Source organism: Lithobates pipiens, unplaced genomic scaffold (assembly GCF_037356315.1).
Source record: "Lithobates pipiens isolate NorthernLeopardFrog02 unplaced genomic scaffold, aLitPip1_a1.2 Scaffold_8, whole genome shotgun sequence".
Classification (NCBI taxonomy): Eukaryota; Metazoa; Chordata; class Amphibia; order Anura; family Ranidae; genus Lithobates; species Lithobates pipiens.
This window is the reverse complement of record NW_027507903.1, coordinates 216,828,024-216,848,180: the sequence shown is the minus strand read 5'-3', so window position 1 is coordinate 216,848,180 and position 20,157 is coordinate 216,828,024. Positions and strand designations below refer to the sequence as shown.

General features: G+C 39.1%; 1 protein-coding gene across 1 annotated transcript in view; it reads right to left on the bottom strand.

Moving 5' to 3' along the window:
* Nucleotides 1-20,157, bottom strand: part of IMMP2L (inner mitochondrial membrane peptidase subunit 2) — a 1,432,488-nt gene that overhangs the window by 1,315,318 nt on the left and 97,013 nt on the right. The gene's annotated exons all lie outside the window — the stretch shown is intronic.

Below are 20,157 nucleotides of genomic sequence, written 5' to 3'. Positions count from 1 at the left end.
ATGGGGTCATTTGGGGGGGTTTTGTGCCATCTTGGCATTTTATGGCCTTCAAAACTGTGATAGGTAGTGATAGGTAGTGAGGAGTAAAATAAAACATGTATGCCCTTAGAAATCCTGAAGGCGGTGCTTGGATTTCGGGGTCCCGTACGCGGCTAGGCTCCCAAAAAGTCTCACACATGTGGTATCCCTGTACTCAGGAGAAGCAGCAGAATGTATTTTGGGGTGTCATTTCACATATGCCCATAGCATGTGTGAGCAATATATCATTTAGTGACAACTTTGTGCAAAAAAAAAAAGTTTGTAATATTCCCACAACTTGTGGCAAAATATAAAATATTCCAGGGACTCAACATGCCTCTCAGTAAATAGCTTGGGGTGTCTACTTTCCAAAATGGGGTCATTTTGGGGGGGTTTGTGCTATTTTGGCATTTTATGGCCTTCGAAACTGTGATAGGTAGTGAGGAGTAAATTCAAAAATTTGCACCCTTAGAAATCCTGAAGGTGGTGATTGGTTTTCGGGGTGCCGTGCGCGACTAGACTCCCAAAAAGTCCCACACATGTGGTATCCCCATACTCAGGAGAAGTAGCGGAATATATTTTGGGGTGCAATTCCACATATAACCATGGCATGTGTGAGCAATATATCATTTAGTGACAACTTTGTAAATTTTTTATTTATTTTTTGTCATTATTCAATCCCTTAGGACAAAAAAAATAAATATTCAATGGGCTCAACATACCCATCAGCAATTTCCTTGGGGTGTCTACTTTCCAAAATGGGGTCATTTGGGGGGGGGGGGGGGTTGTACTGCCCTGCCATTTTAGCACCTCAAGAAATGAGATAGGCAGTCATAAATTAAAAGCTGTGTAAATTCCAGAAAATGTACTCTAGTTTGTAGACGCTATAACTTTTGCGAAAACCAAAAAATATACACTTATTGGCATTTTTTTTACTAAAGACATGTGGCTGAATAAATTTTGCCCTCAATGTATGACTAAAATTTAGTTTATTCGATTTTTCTTATAACAAAAAGAAGAAAATATCTTTTGTTTTCAAAATTTACGCACTTTTTCCATTTATATCGCAAAAAATAAAAATCGCAGAGGCAATCAAATACCATCAAAAGAAAGCTCTATTTGTGGGAAGAAAAGGACGCAAATTTCGTTTGGGTGCAATGTTGCATGATCGCGCAATTACCAGTTAAAGCAGCGCAGTGCGAAATTGGAAAAAGACCTCTGGTCCTTAAGGTGTTTATTGGTCCGGGGCTGTAGTGGTTAAAAACTTGTTTTTGTATTGATACAGTATGTCCCCTGGGGTAGTGTCTGGGTCCCCAAACACTTTTTATGGCAATAACTTGCATATAAGCTTTTCAAATGAACACAAACCGGGGGATGTTCTGCTTATCCCTACTCTTCACTCAGAAAGTGTTTTGTGACTAACTTAACCAGTAAAATCAGGTCTTGAAAGTGCCACAATGCAGTGTCCAGTGCCTCAAGGTTACATTTTAGGCTGGCCCAACACATTCAAGTACGGTGGTTATGAATACAGCCTCTAAAGCTAGTCTATTAAAAAAATGCCAATCTGGATAGCTGCTATATAGATACCAGGTAAAGCAACAATGTGGCAAGGAATCTTGCTTGACGTTAATAAAAGAGGAATCCATAAATAAAAAGAAAGAACAGAAAGAAAAAGAACGATAAGAAAAAAGGCTAGCACACAAAAATGATTAGACTTTTCTCAGCAGAGCTAGAAAAAAAGTCCATTCCTCCTATGACACTGGCAAAAAACTGAGGTGTACAAGGTGAAGTAGTTATACCGAGGTCTGGCTTAAGATTTTTCTGTTTGTCAGTGTTCATTCCTTTTGCAGGAAGCTGTACAGCTTGGCTTTATCTGAATTCCAGTGTCCCTCAATGGAAAATAAATAAATATGTTTTTCTTGTTCAAAAACAATGAACTTGACTGTAAAAAAGCCAACACCGTCCCCCCCCCCCCCCCCCCCCCCCCGCACACACACACACACACAAACCTTTGTTTCATTTATATTAGGACGATCAAGAAAGCTAAAAATGGACCACAAAGTTGTAAAATCTTGAATCAGATAAAGTAGCAGACACTAACATTAAGCATTAGCAAATATTTGAAGAAAGTTCCTTCATTTTATAATGTTTCTGTATAGTACAAAAAAAATATATATATTATATATATATATATTTATGCACAATTTTAAATTATTTTAACTTTTTTAAATTTTGTTACTTTCACCGATGGGGTGCAGTAGATATTTTTAGTTATTATATACAGTAAAAAGTCACCTAGCAGTTCCACGCTACCTAAATTCTATTTCACAGAGCTCTTTTTTAAATATTCATAATGTAGGTCTGTTTGCACAAATGGCCTTCACAAAGCACATCTGGCGGTAGAAAAAGAGAAATAATAATGAATAAATCTTCAATGACTACACCAAAATCTGGAATGACTTCCTTTCCTCTTCCCCAGCAGCCCCAACAGCCTTTACACAATATAGTTCAGCTCTGGAGCAAATATTCTTAATACAAATTGGGTCAGAACAAAATGAATAGGAGACTTTCTTTCTCTGAGAGCTCAAAAAAAAAAAAAAATTGTATCCCCATCTACTTCTACTTACAAAAATGCCACTACATTTAAACGCTCTAACTATTCACAATGTACACATTCAAGATACCGTATTTCAAGATGGCATGGCCAGGGAAGGGTTCATTTCAGATATATCACCAAAATCTTAAGTGATTTTGCCAAAAGACCCTTAATAAAAAATCAATACATGCCAAAAGGAGAAACACACTTTGTATGCTATATGAAACCAGGCTAATACATTTCATCTGCAGACTATACAAAGAAAATATAAACAAAATATTGTTTATCTGGTAAAATAACCCAGAACGCCTTATTTAATTTATCCATCCACTCCCAACATATTTAAAAAGTTATTCTAAAACCTTTTTTTTTCAATAATAGACATGTTATACTTACCTCTGTGCAATGCTCCGGGGAACCCCAGACAGAGCTCATGGCTGCTCCTCTTCTATGGGTGCCCCCATAGGAAGACGCTTCCTATGGGGGCACTCATGGGGGCTAGATTCTGAGCAGAGCTATCTGCATCCATAAACACAGACAAAGGGGCTCGGTCCCACCCCTGCTCAGAGAATGTATTAAGGTAATAAAAAAACCTTAAGGCTCCTTTCACACTTGTGTGACTTGAAAGTCACACGATTTTACCAAAATTTCTAGGCGATTTTATCACGACTTGAAGCAATGCCTGGGTAATCTTGAGGTCTATGGACCTCTTGTCGCATCAAAGTCAGACCAAAGTAGTGCAGGGACTACTTTGAAGTTGCTGGGACTTGAAGATGCAGGGATATGAATGGTACTCGTTGTAAATATTTGCAGACTCAAGTCGCAGGACAAGTCACAGAAGTGTGAAAGGAGCCTAAGTCTTTAGAACCATTTAAAGTCAAGAGTTCCTTGTTTTATTTATTTTGGACGTGCACTCACAAAATATAGCTTTAGTAACATCACAATTTTAAACCATTTCACTGCCAGGCACTTTCTCCCATTGTGCACCACAGATGGCCAGTCCATTTTTGCTTTTTTTTCATGTACACAACTGAGACTTGAAAGTTTGTGAAATTCATAAATAATTTGAAAGAACAGAATATGTAAAAGAAAAGAATGGTACTGTTTATTACGTAGGTACCATTTAAATTTTTAATTGAAAATATGCTAAAATTATTACTGGTGCACACTGATATAAAACAATTTAAGAAAAATTACTAAGTAAATAGATTAATAGATATAAAAAGCTTTGGGGAAAATGCCAGGTATGCAAAATTGTAAATATGTGACAGACAAGGAACCTTTACAATTTTATATATTTAGAGTTACAGAGAAATGATGCTAACATTACCCCTAAACATGTAACATGTATGGGGATAGCCATGTGATGAGTAATGGGGGTCTGATATAAACATGTCATAATTGTGCAAATAAACATGCTTTGTTATGAGTGTGCGTTGGGCTTGATGTGAGCATATGAAAGGATGTGTTTTTTCTTTTTTTTTTTCTTCAGCATGCAAAAATGGGGTTGGCTAAACTGCTTAGTCTCTATTTACCATTTAGCAGAATTTAAATGCAGTGAAAGGCAAACCCATTGTATGTCAGACTGTCCCTGTACTGAAAATTAGATTTTTTTTCCCTAGAACACCGAATTTCCACATTTGTGCCAAGCTAGACTGCAATCTACAACTCCCCAGAGAAATAATGTCAATTGGCATTTTAAAAATGAATTCAGTGACCTACAGTGATATGAGTTTCTTATGCACAGTATTTGTCGGTAGGTGACAAGGGAACTTCAGAATTTATCTAGAGTATTTGAGCTTTATAACAGCAAATGAAGGATATTTCATCAAATGCATCCTCTAACTTGATAAGAATCTGATCCTTAGTGGTTAAACGTAACAATAGGTTAATGATTGGTAAATAGACTTAGCTTTCTAGTTAGAAACACATGGAAATATTTGAAAACTTGTGTACTTGTGACAAAATCTCAAGCTGTTAGATAGAACAAAATATCCATTTGCCAATATAATTAAAGTTCTGGATAAATGTACTTTGTTCCCATAAACATTTTCAGTCTATTGCCCTTCCAGTTCATTTTAAATGTGTCTATTTAGAAAGGTTAAAGCGGAGGTCCACCCTAAAGTGGACCTTCCGCTCATTGGAATCCTCCCCCCCTCCGGTGCCACAATTGGCACCTTTCAGGGGGGAGGGAGGTGCAGGTACCTGTACAGTACAGGTATCTGCACCCACTTCCTGGATAGCTCTCCGCGGAAAGGGGCGTAGATTACGCCCCTTTCCGAAAGTCCCCCGCTGCCTGCTGGGAAACACACAGATCCCAGAGGCAGCGGGTCCATCCTCATTGCGCAGCGCGACTCGCGCATGCGCAGTAGGGAACCGGGAAATGAAGCCGAAAGGCTCCACTTCCTGATTCCCATACCCAAGATGGCGGCGGCAGCACCCGAGAGACGATCGAGAGATCGGCTTCGGGTGCCGACATCGCGGGTGCGCTGGGCAGGTAAGTGTCACTATTTTAAAAGTCAGCAGCAGTATTTGTAGCTGCTGGCTTTAAAAAAAAAAAAAAAAAAACGTGCACTCCTGGCGGACTCCCGCTTTAAAAGTTAATATTTAGAATTTACAAGAGATATATCTTCGGTTCTAACAATGGGCAATCTCTCCACTCATTTTACCCCATGTTTCAACAAAGAAAGAAACAATGAGGCAAAGTGTGGACATTATGACAATTTTTAAACTTTGTATCTTTCTTGATTAAAAAATAAATAAAATGTTGATGATTTACACTACTGTGAGTGAGCAGTTTTTTCTTACCAATTTATCAACTTTTCACAATTTTTACTTCTTTACACTGTATGTGAACATAATTTTCCTACCAAACCTTTTTAACCACTTCCCTACCCACCCATAGTAATATGACAGCCGCAGATGGGATCTCTCATCCCGGTCGGGCGTCATATGACGTCCTTGTATACCCGGCTGCCTAGGGGTATGTAAACACACAGATCCATGTCCTGTCAGAGGAGAGGAGACCGATGCTCCCAGTACAGAGGAACACAGATCGGTCCCCTCCCCCCACAGTTAGAATCACTCCCAGGGAACATAATTAACCCCTGCAGTGCCCCCCTGGTGTTAACCCGTTCCTTGCCAGTCACATTTACACAGTAATCAGTGCAATTTTATAGCAACGATCGCTGTGTAAATGTGAATAGTCAAAAAAATGCGTCAAAAGTGTCCGATATGTGCGTCACAATGTCGCAGTCATGAAAAAAAATTGCAGATCGCCGCCATTACTAGTAGAAAAAAATGCCATAAAACTATCCCCTATTTTTTAGACGCTATAACTTTTGCGCAAACCAATCAATATACGCTTATTGCGATTTTTTTTGACAAAAATATGTAGAAGAATATGTATCGGCCTAAACTGAGGGCATTTTTTTTTTTTTAAATGGGATATTTATTATAGCAAAAAGTAAAAAATATTGTGTTTTTTTCAAAATTGTCGCTCTATTTTTGTTTATAGCATAAGAAAAATAAAAACCGCAGAGGTGATCAAATACCACCAAAAGAAAGCTCTATATGTGGGGGAAAAAAATTTACGTGTGTACAGCTTGCATAACAGTGTAAATGTGCTGCCCCCTCAAAATAACTCAACACTACTGGCAACAAAAGTGAGTACACCCCAAGTGAAAATGTCCAAATTGGGCCCAAAGTGTCAATATTTTGTGTGGCCACCATTATTTTCCAGGTCTGCCTTAACCCTCACAGCCATGGAGTTCACCAGAGCTTCACAGGTTGTCACTGGAGTCCTCTTCCACTCCTCCATGATGACATCACAGAGCTGGTGGATGTTTGAGACCTTCCACTCCTCCACCTTCCGTTTGAGGATGCCCCACAGATGCTCAATAGGGTTTAGGTCTGGACACATGCTTGGCCAGTTAATCACCTTTACCCTCAACTTCTTTAGCAAGGCAGTGGTCATCTTGGAGGTGTGCTTGGGGTCATTATTATGTTGGAATACTGTGCCACGCTAGACTGAAATCTACCTTGTGGTAATCATGATCTGCTTCAGTATGTCACAGTACATGTTGGCATTCATGGTTCCCTCAATGAACTGTAGTTCCCCAGACCATGACACTCCCACCACCATGCTTGACTGTAGGGAAGACACACTTGGCTTTGTACTCCTCACCTGGTTGCTGTCACACACGCTTGGCACCATCTGAACAACATAAGTTTATCTTGGTCTCTTCAGACCACTGGACATGGTTCCAGTAATCCATATATTTAGTCTGCTTGTCTTCAGCAAACTGATTGCGGGCTTTCTTGTGTATAATCTTTAGAAGAGGTGTCCTTCTTGGACGACAGTCATGCAGACCAATTTGTTGCAGTGTGCGGCGTATGGTCTGAGCACTGACAGGCTGACCCCCCACCCCTTCAACCTCTGCAACAATGCTGGCAGCACTCATACATCTATTTCCCAAAGACAACCTCTGAATATGACGTGTAGCACGTGCACTCAACGTCTTTGGTGAGGCCTGTTCTGAGTGAGACCTGTCCTGTTTAAACACTTTATGGTCTTGGCCACTGTACTGCAGCTCAGTTTCAGTTTCAGGGTCTTGCCGATCTTCTTATAGTCTAGGCCAGTGATGACAAACCTTGGCACCCCAGATGGTTTGGAACTATATTTCCCATGATGCTCAACTACACTGCAGAGTGCATGAGCATCATGGGAAATGTAGTTCCAAAACATCTGGGTGCCAAGGTTCTCCATCACTGGCCTAGACCATTTTATGTAGAGCAACAATTCTATTTTTCAGATACTCAGAAAGTTCTTTACCATGAGGTGCCATGTTGAACTTCCATTGACCAGTATAAAAGAGTGAAAGCGATAACACCAAATTTAACACACCTGTTTCCCATTCACACCTAAGACCTTGTAACACTAATGAGTTACATGATACCGCGGGAGGGAAAATAGCTAATTGGCCCAAATTTGGACATTTTCACTTCTGGGTGTACTCACTTTTGTTGCCAGCAGTTCTGCCAGCAGTTTAGAAATTAATGGCTGTGTGCTGAGGTATTTTGAGGGGACAGTAAATGTACATTGCTATACAAGCTGTACACTCACCACATTATAGCAAGATATCATTTCTTCAGTGTTGTCACATGAAAAGATATAATAAAATATTTAGAAAAATGTGATGGGTATATATATATATATATATATATATATATATATATATATATATATATATATATATATATATATATTACAGTGGGTCTACATACTCCTGTTGAAATCACGTTTCTGTGATATAAAAAAAAGGAGACAAACAAATAATTTCAGTACTTTTTCCACCTTCAATGTGAACTATAAACGGTACAACTCAATTGAAAAACATACTGAAATGTTTTAGTGGGGGAAATAAAAATAAAAAAATAAAATTATGTGGTTGCATAAATGTACACACTCTCTTATAACTGGGGATGTAGCCATGTTCAGAATTAAGCAATCACATTCAAACTCATGTTGAATAGGAGTCAGTACACACCTGCCATCATTTAAAGTGCCTCTGATTAACCCCAAATAAAGTTCAGCAGTTTTAGTAGGTCTTTCCTGATATTTTCTTAGTCGCATCCTACAGCAAAAGCCATGGTCCGCAGAGAGCTTCCAAAGCATCAGAGGGATCTCATTGTTAACAGGTGTCAGTCAGGAGAAGAGTAGATATACCATGGAACACAGTGAAGACAGTCATCATCAAGTGGAGAAAATGTGGCACAACAGTGACATTACCAAGTACTGGATGTCCCTCCAAAATTGATGAATAGACAAGAAGAAAACTGGTCAGGGAGGTTGCCAAGAGGCCTACAGCAACATTAAAGGAGCTTCAGGAATATCTGGCAAGTACTGGCTGTGTGGTAGATGTGACAACAATCGCCCATATTCTTCATATGTCTGAGTATGGGGTGGAGTGGCAAGACGGAAGCCCTTTCTTACCAAGAAAAACATCCAAGAATTTTGAAGTCTCCCGAAAGCATGTGGGAAAATGTGTTATGATCTGATGAAACCAAGATTGAACATTTTGTCCATAATTCCAAAAGATATGTTTGGCGCAAAAAAAAAAAAAGACAACATTGCACATCACCAAAAGAACACCATACCCACCGCAAAGCATGGTGGTGGCAGCATCATGTTTTGGGACTGTTTTTCTTCAGGGCCTTAGTCAAGGTAGAGGGAATTATGAACAGTTCCAAATACCAGTCAATATTGGCACAGACTGTCAGGCTTCTGCTAGAAAGCTGAACGTGAAAAAACAAACAGGCACCTAAACCGACTTTGTCACAGCGGGGCCTTGGTATCATCCATCTAGGCGTCCCAGCCACTAAAATAGATCCAGCCGACCAACTCCTGATCGATGCCGGAATCACTTGAGAATATGGCCATAGTATGCAGAAAGCTGTACTTCAGTAACCATCACACATGATGTAGAAAAAAATATAAATAAAAAGGAGTAAAAACATTGATTGTAAGATTTAACAAGAAGCAAAGCATACAAAAGTAACAGTATCTATAGTGGTATGTAATGTAAAATTGGCTTGCAGGTTAAGTACTGAAAAAAAAAAAATCTGGTCAAAACCAATATAAATAGTGAAAGTTGGAAATCTGGACCACCACAGAGAATAAACATATACATACAGTATATCCCTCCTGGGTGTTGTACAACCAGATGTATGCCTCAAAACTCATCACGCAATACAGGAAGAGTGTTTTCGTTTATTAGAGAAGCGTCTGCTTACTTCAAATGCCCTCTGCTTACTTTAATTGAAAATTAAGCATATTGTAGAGTTAATGAACTTTCAGTCCATCTAAATTAAATAAACACATTTCTACACACCATCAGGGAATCACCAACTTCATGTACAATGTAAAGCTTATTAACACAAGTTTTTTCAGCTGAAATGCATCACTCGGATTCAAATGTTGTAATTACTTCATCAGCATTTCCATGTTTGTAAATTCAAACCCCATAACCATTAAATAACATTTTTCCCCACAGAAAAATGCTACCTTCTGTTGTTGTGACATTTGCCTCTGTCAGGGTTCAATGACCTAAATGAAATGACATTTCAGAGTCTTGGCCAAAGGAATGACATTTTAATGTATTGGGTTCTAACAGATACAAATTCAGATTAGACTAAAAGCAACTAGAAAAATTCATTGGTGTAAAAATGTAAATGCAATAAACATCTTATACTTTATTTCTAAATTACAAGTTAAAAATTTAATCTCTTTATTCACTATGTTAAATATGTGAAAATTGTATGCATAAAAAAAAAAGAAATACATTTACGCTTTGCTGAATGTGTGATTTCCCTACGTTAAATGCCTGATTGTCAAAGGGGATGTCACCTGCAAACATCTTGCACAGGCAAGATGTGAATGGCTGTAAGTGACTGTACTCGTGCGTATACGCTGGTACATGCATAAACACTTGTATAGTATAAAGGCATATTCCAAGAAAATAATTTTATATTCTTATAATGCGCCCATACATTACACAAGTGTTTACATGAGTATGAATGTATCAATGTATACTAGAGTACAGCTACACACAGCCATTCATGCCCATGTGCGGCTGTACACAGCACCTGGGCTGGGTAAATTTGCAGAATTTATATTGCACAAGAATGAGGCATGCATGTGCAACAGTCCTATTACTACTAAAATAATGCATTTTTTTTTCATTTTGGGCCTGGGGATTACATAAAACCCCAAAAACACACACATTATATATATATATATATATATATATATATATATATATATATATATATATATGTATATATATTATATTGCGAAAGCAGACACCCTAGAGAATAAAATAGCGCTGCTAATAAACTGCAAAGAGGAGACAATATTATATTATGTGGAATATTTTGTCTCTCTATATACTCCGGCTCTGAGGCTTTTCTAAAACACCACGTCCTGATCAGCTGTGAAGTTTCTGGTGTGCATCTTCTGAGGCCACTGCAGAGAGATGTCAGGGCATAATTTCTGCGGATCACAGATCCAACAAAGCGATTTGTGACCTCCCTGAAAAAGGGGGGGGTCGTTGGTTTTCTGGAAAGCCTTCATTTTATTTGTGGTGATGGGTATCACGCTGCCAAGCATTTGATCATCATTTTCAATACACCCCCTCTCCATGGGACTCCTCAAGGAAATCAGCTGCATGTGAACTTTTCTTTTTGTTTGCACTTACATTGCACATATGTTATGATTTAATTTCAAACTGTATAAATTATTTCACAATTGCACTTTATTATACCATTTTTGGATGTATGCACATCACATGTGTTGTGTGATTCGCATGAATTGCACTTTTTTTTAAACAATATAAAAAATGAAGATGCACTGAGTGAATAGATACCAAACATGTCAAACCTGAAATGTGCATACACCCGTGAGATGACAGATTTCAGTACCCTATATTTTGCATGCTTTAGAAGCCCCCTAAAGGTCATCAGTATAGTGTTACAGAGGTCGTCTGGTGCTATAAATATTGCTCTCACTCGGGTATGCACGGTGATATGTAACATGTGTATTGCAATTGATGGTTTACTGTGTAGGAGCCCCTGACCGATGCATTATGTTTGCACATGTGTATATGTGGGGGTGGGGGGGGGCTCAAAAGAATTTGGGGGAGGATTTTATGTGCTTGGGTGTAACTTTAATTTTTCACAATTTACAATGCACGGACCAGACAGCAAAAGATTTAAAGGATAACTCACTTTTGTGGAAGAAAAAAATATATAGCAAAAAAATATACATAACAATAATAGTATAGCATATATATTTGATACACAAACCCTATTGTAACTGAATGACTATGAGGGGAGGACAGGTACAGATAACACAGAAAAGGTAACTGTACTAAATGCTTTCTTCTCCTCGGTTTTTATACAGGAAAAGGAAGGGTATACTGACCTCAACTGTATTGTTAGTAACACGTTGCAGGATGTACCCTTGTTGCTAACAGAAGCCGTTGTCCTAAAAAGACTAGAAAACTTAACACAAATAAAATCACCAGGACAGGATGGCTTACACCCGAGAGTCCTCAAAAGAACTCAGTCAGGTTATAGCAAGACCATTGTTCCTAATCTTTATGGACAGCAATATGGAAAGCCAATATTCAAAAAAAGGCAGAGAAATAAACCGGGAAACTACAGGCCAGTCAGCCTAACACTGATAGTATGTAAACTGTTGGAGGGGATGATAAGGGACTATATGCAGTAATTTGCTGAAGAAAACAGTATCATTAGTAGTAATCAACATGGGTTTACGAAGGGTCGTTCCTGGGTCGTTCTATGAGGAAGTGAGCTGCCATCTATATAAGAGAAGGCCGGTGGATGTGGCGTATCTGGATTTTACAAAATATTTTGGATTTATTCGATACAGTTCCCCATAAATACTTAATCTACAAACTGAGGTCTACAGGCATAAACCATAGAGTTTTTTTATGGATAGGAAACTGGTTACAGGGGCGTGTCCAAAGGGTGGTGATAAATAAGGCTTACACAGACTGGTCTGGAGTTGTAGGTGGGGTACTCCAGGGATCTGTCCTGGGACCAATTCTGTTTAATTTATTCATAAATGATATAGAGATCGGTATAGATAGCTCAATATCAGTTTTTGCAGATGACACAAAAATAAACAGGGCAATAACTTCACATTAGGATATAGAAATTTTACAAAAAGACCTGAATAAAATAATGGAATGGGCAACTACATGGCAAATGAGGTTGAGCCTAGGTTCACACTACTGCGATGTGTATTTGATCCATTTATTTTTGTCCTGTGTGAGGTGCGAAATTGCCTTGCGTTTTGAGGTGGACAGGTGCAAATTTACTGCTCTTTTCATGCAAATTTCAGGAGGCAGAAAGTGAACAATTTGCAGAGATGTGAACTGTGTGCTGCAAGTTTACTGCAAGTTCAATTAAAGCCTATGAAGACAAAATTGGCACTGCCCAATAGGCATTTGCATGGCACCCGCAATCAACACGCAAATGCCCCTTTTTTTTCTCGCACCAAATTCGCAATGCATAGATGTGAACCAAAGCCATGGAATACTATGCTTTTTACATGACCTGCGAATCTGTGTGTTCCTAAACGCATCAAACCCGCTGTAAATTTGCTTCAGTGTGAACCCAGGCTTAATGTTGAAAAGTGTAAAAAGTGATGCACTTGGGGGTTAATATAAATGCTAGCTTTTGACTAGGGCAGTGGTCATCAACCCTGTCCTCAGGGCCCACTAACAGGCCAGGATTTATGTATTACCTTGGGGAGATGCAGACTAGAATACTGCAATCACTGAGCATCAAATTATATCACCTGTGATGTATTTCAGTTATCTTGCAAACCTGGTCTGTTAGTGGGCCCTGAGGACAGGGTTGATGACCACTGCAGTAGTGAGAGAACCTCTGGGGGAATCAAGGATGGAGAAAGATCTGGGGGTCCTGGCAGAAGACAGGCTGAGCAAAAGCTGGCGATGCCAAGCTGCAGCAAGCAAAGCCATTAGACTATTCACTTGTATAAAAAAGGGAATTTACTCCAGAGATAAAACGATTATCCTGACACTTTATAAATCTCTGGTCCGGCCACATCTGGAGTATTCCGTCCAGTTCTGGTCACCTATCCTCAGCAGGGACAGGGTGGAACTGGAGAGAGTCCAGAGAAGGGCAACTAAATTGGTAGGCAATTGGAGGACCTCAATTACGACGAAAGACTGCAAGCACTGAATTTGTTCTCCCTCGGGAAGAGATGCTTGAGAGATCACTCAACACTGAAGTGTCTATTAGGTAATTTGATCTTACTTTTTCACCATTTGATTTATGCTGCACTTCATTTTTATTTCATCTAATCTCTTTGGTTGATATAGTTTCTTTAAAAAAATGTTTTATATTCTATGTATTTCACCTTTCCAATCATTCTAACTTTCTACTCTCACTAAGTTAACCTTACCTATACACTCATTAGCATCTCATTATCGTATCCTTTACCAAGTTTAGGACAGATGACCTATTGTACCACATAATATGATCTTTCAACCTATTTTGCAATCCCTCTTTTATTTTTAGCACATATGGTCACTGTTGACCATTATTAATTTTTGAAATTTCCTTTCTTGGGAACCATCTTTGTCCAGTCCTGGTCTGCCTTAACCACCTCAGCTCCCACCAGTGATACCCGTATGGGGTTATTCTGATTCATTTTGGCACATTGCTACTGCATAGATACAGATAATGTAAGTACTTTTAAAAGTGGTTTTGGGGGGTTTATCCTAGCCAATATTACTTCTAATTACTTTATTTTAATCTCTGGTTTCTGTGACAGGGTCAGACCTTACAGATATTCTTGTTTTATTATACTACAGCATTCAGTTTTCCACGTGCATGCTCCTGAAGAGTGGATGAATCCACGAAATGCATAGAGCTACTATATGCCATGTTTTATGCCAACTATATGTTTTACTTACTTAATGATCACTTGTAATATGTGATTTGTATTTTTAGTGGTCAATTGTTATTGCTGTATGTGTGTCCATTGAATGGAATATATTGGTCTTCTTGGTGTACTCATGATTACCCTCATGCAACTTACCATTGATTTTCCAATAAATTTAAATGTTTTACACCTGCCTGCTTCATTCAAAGTCCCAACCCCCAGTCATCCTGATTGCTAGATGCTTGAGAGGGGATATGATAGCAGTAAACAAATACCTCAATGGTGATTCCAGCATAGGAAAGGAAACTTTTCAGTCTCAGGGAGGGTAAGAAAGTAACAAAGTAGATATTTGCTAGCACACCATGAATCGACACAAAATAGCGTCCAAATGGATTATTTATTGCATGATCACAACAGAACTCTCAGTGTGTTGTGATCATGCAATAAATAATCCGTTTGAAAGCTACTTCGTGTTGATCCATGGTCTGCTGGCAAATATCTACTCTGTGACTTCAACCAGTATCCAGCTAGTTGTTGCTGCAACACCCTGAGCGCTTATACAGGAACGTGTGCAATGGGAATATGAAGTATTAGTGAAGGTAAAGCATAATGGGCTACTATGCATCGCATAGTAGCCCATTACGTGTCACCTGACACAGGAGCCAGCGATGTCGCAGCTGTCCCCCGTAGCTTGCAGCATCCATCTTCTTACGGGTATCGCTGCTCTCAGCGCCAGAGCAGCGATGACCACAATTGGTGGTGTCAGCGGGGAGTATTGATATTTTTAAAAGACTCTTGGACATGTATCTTAGTGAACACAATATACAGGGATATGGAAAATAAATATCAACTGTGACACACATACACCTACACAGGTTGAACTGGATGGACTATTGTCTTTATTCAACATTACCTACTATGAAACTATCAATGTAATTAAAAACTACCTTTTCATATTACATTCTACTGCATTGTAATTTTCTATATAATTCCATGCCATATGGCAACCAGGATGTATTATGGACACTGGTGGTGTATGCCCCCAGAAATGTAATCGGCTCACTGATTTTTCCAGAAGTCAGTAGTAAGATACAAGTCAGATTTTAAACACCCCCTGCAACAGGAATTTAAGCTTTGGTGAGATACTACCCGAATGGTTAATACTTGCAAAGAGCTGCAAACTTTTCTCTTCACAAAATTGAGAGTGCGTCAGCAGATTATAATGAATCAGTCCAACCCATTCAGAATTCTTATCCAAAAGAAATGCTCAAACAGACAGATATTTCTTCAGAGCAGAAACAGGTAGGCAGTGACAGGTCCTCTTTACAGAGACTTCTAGGGCCTATTAGACTCCAGATCTATCCTTTGCCCTTAAAATCTTCGGATCATAACAAGATTGGTATGATCCAATGCTTTTCTCAAACCAGTAATGGCTTGTTTACAACCGGCTTAACTAGAAAAGACTAAATACTTGTTGCCGGTCCCCAATTACCTCTATTGTCAGCCGACGGAAATACCGGCTGCAGTCCCGTGTTCCTCAGTGGGACAGGAGAGCCTGGGAAACCAATGGTAAAAAGCAATCCAGTTGCTATTTAACCGCTAAGATTGCTTTTAAATGAAAGTGCTCCACCGGTCAAAAAAACAAAACAATACCAGGATGATTTCTGCAGCTTCAGGCATCATCCTGGTATAACCCCTGAAGGTCCTGCAACGTACCTAGTAAGTGGTTAAAAGTGCATTGCCTGCTGCAGAGGTTAACACTCGCAAGACAGAAGCACTGAATGAGGGCGAGCACACAGAAGATGTTTTGTCAACGGCTCATCAAAAAAGTTGACAGTATCACTGGTAAAGACCTAGAGCAGCTCACTGATGCTGTGCCTGAAAAGTTTGATTGCGAGTCACACACCTGGCAGTGCTCTGGTTGAGCACCAGGCTGCTCTGTTTGCTACTTCCAGCCGGGAGAAGATCCCTTTAAAGTCTGCAATCCCTCAAGCCTCAGCAAATGAGCCACTTCTCGTTCCCCAATAATGGGAAAGTCCCCAGGAATGTGTTGAGTATGGAGTCAGGGCACCTTGTTATAACCCATATTTTAAAAGAGCTTATACAGCCATTATATATCTGGGTATTTCCTCATCCATCAGTTGAGCTGGTACTGCGAAGTACCACTACTTGGAGCTGTACTGCACAAAGGTGGTCAAAACTGGAATTGTCAGATACAGTGGTTGTTAATGGTTTTGGAAGTTGCCTCAAAGTTCCCTGCTGGGTTTCTTCCTGCTACACAAAAGCCTGACCGAAAGCATTTCTGCTAGTGAGGTGAGGCTGATCATTTTTTGAAGGGTGCATATACTGCATCTGTAGCTAAACCTCACAAGATGGATGGGTCAGGGAGTGATGCAGCCATGGCAGAAATCCTGTCCATAACCCACAAAAAGATACTGGTTAAAGTACCAGGAGACACCAAGATGAGTAAAAAGATTGGAATTATCAATCCAAAAATAGGTTTCTGTGACAAACCTAGAAAGGCCCCTCAGATGGGAGCACAAATGGAAAAAATGGTATGTGAAAAATGTCAGCTGTCAGGACAGCTGCCTCCAGAGACTTTGACCACAGGGGAGACGGTGTCTTGTGAGGTGCCTGTGGGAGATGGTTACTTGCCTGTGTGTGTGCCCTCTGCAGATGCTGCCCTAACAGACCCTAAAAAAAAAAAAATAAGTATTGACAGCGTTTACCTATGAACAGTGAAGCACTTCTTAAAGTGTTACTAAACCCACAACAGTAAATTCAGTTTGTATATGCAGTAAAGCATTCTTGTTATACTCACTGTGGAACCTAAGGGGTTAATCCTCTGCACTGTGTAAAAAAGGCTGTTTGATCCTGTGTTCTCTGATCCTCCAATTCTTTTACTGTCCTCAATCCATTTGCTGATAGAACAAAGCCCTAGGATGCACTCTGCACATGCTAAGTTTGGTGTGCATGAGTCATGCAGCCTCATAGGGCAGTCAGATGAGAATGAAAACTCCTCCTACAAGCTTTAACCAGTGCTCAGCTAGACACTGATAGAAGTCACAAGACTGCTTTATACTGCTGATGAGAAAAGATATTTAGCAGTTTATATTCACTAAAATAATTGCATTTGTGTGTATTGTGGAAGATCAGATACAGTGAATGCAGGGTCCTGGGTTTAGTAATATGTTAATATAAATCACCACATTGTGACTAAAATATGCATATAAACAACAAAGCTCATTAAGTTAAAAAGTCATCATAAATCATGTGCAGAAAAAGTAAAAAAACATTAAAAAAATAAACAATCCCATACATCATCCAGCTAGGCTCCATATATTATCCAATTGGGTTAGATTATCCAATTAGATTGTGAATAGAAAAACCACCACCACAGTTCATGTGCCACAAGCAAAGGTAAATCTTTCACAATATCAGAAGTCTTCCACCATGGACCACCACCAAAGAGTACCACCCATGTGACATTGTTGATGACGTGAACAATAATTAAATGTTTAACACTTGGCTGAACATGACGGCTAGGGATAAACGAGGTGTTGCGGATCTCTGGTGATTTTGTTGCCAAGGATAACCAGAAAGGGGTTGGTAATCCCCAGAGACAGACTGATGGCCAGAATATACCCAAAAAGAAGGCTTGGTAAAGACATCAGTGGGATCCCTTTTAGATTTAGGAGAGGGTGCTGGTGGAAACTTACCTGGAAAAAAGATTGGGCCCATGTGGCTAACATAGTAGTGTTCCAACCGAGAATATGCCCTTGAGTGTTCTGCCCTCCGGTTTGAAACAAAAGGGGGTATGCCACAGGGCAAACTGCGACTGAGAGACTTGAAAGGGCAACGTGTCTGAAAGCTGAGAAAGGTACAACTGGTGTACATGAGCCCAGGTGTGCCGTTAGTCGCTCTGAAGGACCAGGGCACAAGAACTGAGCAGCAGTGATGCTAGAGAGAGCCAGGAAGCTGCATGTAATTTAGTTTTGTGTTTATAGTGGAAACCCTGGGGTGGGCAGCTTTTCTGTGTTAGACATTACATAATTTTTTTAATAAAAATGGTTTGACAATCCCTGTAACAATATTTCTGACTATCGTGGACTCACTGGAAACAGCTATTACCATCAAGGTAGCCTCCCTGGCGGTATTCCCAAGTCTGGGTCGGGGTGAGATTTCATTACCATAAGCGGTTTTCCCGAGCCAGACTTGGGATCCCATCGCAGGATCCATGTAGGGGGTTACTTACCTTGTCCCCTGGATCCAGCGATGTCTCCCCGCCGTGTCTCGCTTGATCTGTCACAGTGCCGAGCTCCATTCCCTGTGAGCGTTGCGACACATGGGGACAGAGTTCGGCACCAAATTCAAAAAGTAAAAAAGACAGTATGGATACAGTATACTGTAATCTTACAGATTACAGTACTGTGTCAAATAATTACACATCCCCTTTGTCCCTAGTGGCTTGTCCAGTGTCCTGCATGCAGTTTTATATTAGAAATACTGTTCTTTATGCCGGGAAACTGGAGATTGTCCATAGCAACTAAAACATTTCAGTTTACATCAAAATAGACCAGCTAGAAAACAGTGATAATAAATTTGAATCATTTGCAGAATTGAATGATAGTGATTAGTGGGGAAATTCGTCATCAAACACTAAAAGTAATGACAGCGACAATTCTGCAACTCAGCACATTTCAGTGTTTTTGATTTGATTACATTATTGAATAATTTGTATTATTATTATATCACTATTTGTTATAATTATTTATAGTTCTTATATATATATATATTATATTATATTATAATTTATGATTTCATATTTCAAATTTTATCATACCTGGGATGTCTATTAGACTCTTGTTTGGATGGATTTAAGTGAATTATTTCTAAAATCTGAAATAATCATACCGCCAGGGAAGTTAATTACCTTAATATCACAAACACACACAAAATACATTGATCGACAATTTTTGAGCTTTTCTCAGAAACAATTTTCTTAGACACATGTGGAGATGTTTTAAAAGTGCACATATAATTATTCTTGAGCTGCAACACTGATGAACTCTGCAATGTTTGGAAAGCAAGATACAATGTAATTCTAGCTATCATTGTAGGAAATCTGGCAGGAAAGGGTATTCAAGGATATTACTGATAACCTATAATCTAGCGCATTGCTAGATCAATAAGACATTTATAATATGTCTTGTCCTGTTCAGCTCTTAAAAAAGCTAAAAGGCAAAAATATTCTTTTAACCCCCATTCTAAGCACAACATTTTACATGACATAATATGTCACTAATCAGAAATGTGTAAACCTGCATTTTAGGAATAAATCCATGTGTTTAAAAGGGATAAACCCATCCCGACACTAGAAACTCTACCCGGTATGGTTACCCTGTTTAGGCTGTTGTATAGATTTGCAAATTTAATCATATGAACGTTGCTTCCACTCATGAAGGTACTGTTGTATTGTTGAATAACACCAAGACATTGTTACGAAAAAAACTGTTGGATGTATTTTATACGTATGTATATAATACTGAAAATCTCAATAAATTAAAAAAAAAAAAAAAAGGGATATGAAAAGTATGCCTGGCCATAGAAACAAATCAGTTTCCAAATGCCTTTTCTGCATGTTGAAAACAAAGATTCCAATTGGTTGCTATAGGCAGCAAGTAATGTCTTTAGCACACTCTTTATATTTAAAGCCCCCCAAGGCTATGTTCATGCCAGTGCGCTGAAATTTGGGGTGTAGCGTGATTGTATACTCAATTTACATGTGGTTTTAGGTGCTCTCCTATTTACTTATATTGCATTTCAGATGACCGTAGTAGCAAAAGATAGGTACATGAAAAAAGATGTCTGGAAAGCATGGAAGATTTTTGGGTATGTATAAACTGTAGCCACAGCAATGATGAACATCACTGTTTTAGGCTTCACGTACACTAGCCTACACTGGCAGCTCTCAAACTTGAGTTTAGGAGCTTTTGGCGTTTTTTTGTGCCTAAGCTACTAAACTCAACTTCAAAAAAGCCTA